Here is a 4,903-nt window from a genome sequence, read left to right as displayed (position 1 = left end):
CCCTCGGTAGAGGGCCCTGGCATCACACGGCTCACAGCAACCTCCAACTCCAGGGCCCAGGCAGTTCTCCTGCCTCAGCCTCCTGAGTAGCTGGAACCACAGGCGCCTGCCACAACGCCCGGCCATTTTTTTGCTGCAGTTTGGCTGGGGCCGGGTTCAAACCACCACCCTTGGTACATGGGGCTGGCGCCCCACCTGCTGAACCACAGGTGCCACCCATGTTTGTACTCATTAAGCAACCTCTCTTCATCTCTCTCCTCATTAGAAAGTTTTATTCACAACTAGTCCCAATAAGATGTGAGAGAGATATTTAGGGGAAAGAAATAAATCAAAAGGAATGAAGATACTAAATCATTTTAGATTTAGTATCCTCAAATTTACTTATGTAACTGAGATTAAATACACAAAACTCAGTCATGTCTATTCCTCTTGGACCCAAATCTTCCCTTTGCCTAAATAAGCTGAGCTTTAAGAATGAACTGGAAAGGGGATGGGAAGGGATTATTTAGAGTAGGTTGCACTTTGGGCAATTCTTCACCTCTCCCTGTATCCAGGATTTTGCCATGTGCCATAGCTAAGGAGGCAGTGGGTATTTCCTGACCCTTGAGTCAGGGCTGGACTTAATGCTCTGGCCAACATAACATGGCAGGTGTATTGATGTGTGCCGCCAAAGAGCTTAGGACTCAAGAAACTTAGGTGCATCCACTTTGCTCACTTGCATCTCACCTTCAGCATGAGAACATTCTCTAGGGGAGCCGGCTAGAGAAGAGACATAGATAGCCACTTGGTCACATCCATTCTAGGTCAGCCAGTCATGTAGCCCTTGGATCAGTGAACCAGCAGGGCTCCCTAGTCACACGCAGTTGGGTGAACATTATACTCATTGTTATACCACTGAGGTTTTGTGGTTGTTACAAAGCATTATTGTGGTAGTAGAGAACTGAAACATTGCCACACTAAATGTCCATAAAACATTAAGGGTCTAGAAACACTTTTGAGATTAGATGAGATTGAGTGCATTCAGAGTGGTATGGCCAGAGACCAGGGTTTTTCTTTTTTTTTTTTTTTTGAGACAGAGCCTCAAGCTGTCCCCCTGGGCAGAGTGCCATGGCATTACAGCTCACAGCAACCTCCAACTCCTGGGCTCAAGCGAGTCTCCTGCCTCCGCCTCCCAAGTAGCTGGGACCACAGGCGCCCGCCACAACGCCCAGCTATTTTTTGGTTGCAGCCGTCATTGTTGTTTGGCGGGTCCGGGCTGGGGATTCGAACCCGCCACCTTAGGTGTATGTGGCTGGCACCCTAGCCCATTGAGCTATAGGCGCCGAGCCAGAGACCAGGGTTTTTCAATCTTTCTAATCTCACAGCAACTTGATCCTATAGTTTAACTTCTGTAGCACATTAAATTATGTTGATCAGAAAAAAAGTAAAAAGGCTGGGCACTGTGGCTCATGCCTGCCATCCTAGCACTCTGGGAGACCGAAAAGGGTGGATCACCTGAGCTCAGGAGTTTGAGACCAGCCTAAGCAAAAGCTAGACCCTGTCTCTCCTAAGAAAAGAAAAACTAGCTGGGCCTTGTGGTTCTACAGGCCCTATCTGGGCGCCTATAGTCCCAGCTATGTGGGAAGGTGAGAAAATACAATCGCTTGAGTCCAAGAGTTTGAGGTTGCTATGAGTTATGATGCCATGGCACTCTACCCAGAGCCACAGAGTGAGACTTTGTCTCGGGGAAAAGAAGAAGAATAAAAAGAAAAGAAGATACTTACCTCAAAGTCTTGGGCTCAAGTGATTCTCTTGCTTCAGTCTCCCAAGTAGCTGGGACTACAGATGCCCACCACAACACCCAGATATTGTGCTTTGAACTTCTTTGGAAAATAATTTAATTAATGATCTTTAAAAATGTTGTGGCACACCAGTTGAAAATCATTGCCATACACCAAGAAAGTCTTTCAAATTGAAATATGTGCAGTTATTATAAACTGAGGAATTAACATCCTAGAAAGAAGGAAAAGCAGTGGGCAAATGTACTTTCTACTTCTATTATTGAAAGTAGCCACTTCTACGGTAAGCTGCCAGTAAAGTTAAATATTGAGAGTAAGTCATGGTGTCTGCAAGGAAATGAAAAAGGTGAGTGCAAAATGAACTCATATACTTCTGAAAATTACATAAGGTAGCCTTCTCCGACTAGCACTAAGAGATGTGGGAAGTGAGTTTAACCAAGTAAATCATGAGAGTTGACAACAGAAATGTAAATGCAACCCTGATTAATTAACTTCTCCATTGATCCTTTCAGCTGCAGATGGTATTGTGTATTTCAGATGAAATAGGAGATTGGGAGACAACAGGGAGAGTTCTTTTCCCTAAGGAGTGGGATCAGTTCAGTTCCTGAGCTTCCAGAAGCTGAAATGTTACCTTGGGTCTGGAAATACTTAGTGATGCTTGTCAGGCTAGTGATCAGGTTTCCCCAGCAGCTCCGTTAATTACCCAAACTTCCTATATCGATTGAGCTCTGAGAGTCTGTCAAAGTCAAGGCTCATTTTATTCAATGGGAGATAACTTTTCCCTTCTCAGCTGGCTTTTCTTGGGTTATGAAAAGAGAATACTTATGCATCCACATAGGAGAACTGGATCACACATTGCATTTTTCCTGTCAGAGGAATCAGAACAATTATCTATTCTCTAACATGGTGTCTTAAGATTGTATAACTGCAGTTAAAGGTTGTCATTTTCAGCAGTTTTACATCTTATCAGCAGCAGGTAAAGCACGAGTTCTGTGACACTGCTGGCTTTCCCATCTGTGGTGGGAGGGGTGGATGATGTGCCAGCACTTAGCTGCCAGTGACCTATTGTCCAATGAGCGATGCGGAAAACTGGCTCTACTTGGAACAATTCTACTTGGGGTGTATGGTGCTGAGATACAGAAAATCATTAATATAATCATCCCTTACTCAGAACAACTTCAGAATGATTCAGTTACTTCATCATCATGACATTGCTGAACAAGATTTATGATTAAACGGCAAGCTGGATTTCTGATCCTCATGAAAATGTAGAGTCACTGATTGTGGGAATATGAAATGGGACAACTGATTTGGAAAACAATCTGGCAGGTCCTCAAAAAGTTGAACATTACCTTATGATCCAGAAAACTCACTCCTGTGTTTGTAACTAAAATAAGTGAAAACATGTTTACAAACAAAAGTATATGTGAAGCAGCATTATTCTCTATAGTCAAAAGGTAGAAACAGCCCAAGTGTCCATCAACAGAAGAATTGATGGCTGAGTGCCCGTAGCACAGTGGTTACAGTGCCAGCCACATCCACCAAGGGTGGCGGGTTCCAGCCCAGGCCAGATAAGCAACAATGACAATTACAACAGAAAAATAGCCGGGCGTTGTGGGAGGCGCCTATAGTCTCAGCTACTTGGGAGGCTGAGGCAAGAGAATAGCTTAAGCCCAAGAGTTTGAAGTGGCTGTGACACTACGGCACTCTACCTAGGGTGACATAGTGAGACTCTGTCTCACATACACAAGAAAACCTAGAGGAATGAACAAAATGTGGTATATCCGAATAACAGGATATTACTCAGGCATAGAAAGGAATGAAGTACTGATATATGTTTCAGTACTGATATATGAACCTTAGAAACTTTATGCGAAGTGAAAGAAGCCAGACACAAATTGTATTAATTCATCTAAATAAAATGTTCAGAATAGGCAAATCTATAGAGACAGAAAATAGATTTGTAGCTTCTAAGAATTGGGAGAATGATGGGTAATAGGTATAGTGTTTGGGCGGTGCCTGTGGTTCATTGGATAGTGTGTCAGCCCCATATACGGAGGGTGGAGGGTTTGAACCCGGCCCTGGCTAAACTGCAACAAAAAAATCACCAGGCACTGTGGAGGGTGCCTGTAGTCCCAGCTACTCCGGAGGCTGAGGCAAGAGAATCGCCTAAGCCCAGGAGTTGGAAGTTGCTGTGAGCTGTGACGCCACAGCACTCTACCTAGGGAGATAAAGTGAGACTCTGTCTCTAAAAAAAAAAATAGGTATAGGGTTTATTTTTGCAGTGATGAAATGTTTGGGAATTAGTGGTGATGTTTGCAGGCTTCTTTTCCCTGACTCCTGAGTCAGCTGGCTGGGTTGCACTAATAGGAGATTCTGGAGAGAGATTGGAGAGAGAAAGGAAACTGAAGACTTTCTTGTCCTCCCTCTCTGCCTCAGGCAACACAAAGTGTGTGACACAGTTCCTATAACAAGGATAATATGCAGTTAGAGTTGGAGGAAAATGGCAGTTTCCCAATTAATTCAGAGAATTAGTTCCACAGGTAACAGAAGATCTAAGAATCCAAACATGGGATGGAGATTAGCAGTAACAAGATGCCATTACTCCCAGGATGGAGTGTACAAAAAGAAAGGAGATGGTTACCAGCTAGAGTTGCAGAGTGGGAGTTGCAACTGCCAGAGGCTGGAGAGAGAGAATGGGGAATTACTGCACATGTGTATAAGTTTTGTTTTTGCAGTGATGGAAAAGTTCTGGTATATAAATAATAATGAGTGTTGAGCATCATTAGTATGGTAGAGCACTGGCTTTGAGTGGTCTTGACCAGCCAAGACTGGCTTTGAGGGGCCAAGATTGGCTTTGACTGGTTGTGACTGGCCTTGACTGGTCATGACCATCTATAAACTGGCCTTGACCAGTTTTGACTGGCCATGGCTGGCTTTGACCAGCTTTTTCTTTTTTTTTTTTGAGACAGAGTCTCACTATGTTGCCCTTGGTAGAGTGTCACATGTCGTCACAGCTCACAACAGCCTCAAAACTCTTGGGCTTACGTGGTTCTCTTGCCTCAGCCTCCCAAGTAGCTGGGATTACAGCCATAATGCCACAACGCCCAGCTATTTTTTGGTTG

The sequence above is a fragment of the Otolemur garnettii genome, unplaced genomic scaffold (assembly GCF_000181295.1).
Source record: "Otolemur garnettii isolate 467f Iridium unplaced genomic scaffold, OtoGar3 scaffold00099, whole genome shotgun sequence".
NCBI lineage: Eukaryota > Metazoa > Chordata > Mammalia > Primates > Galagidae > Otolemur > Otolemur garnettii.
Note: the sequence above shows the minus strand (reverse complement) of the source record.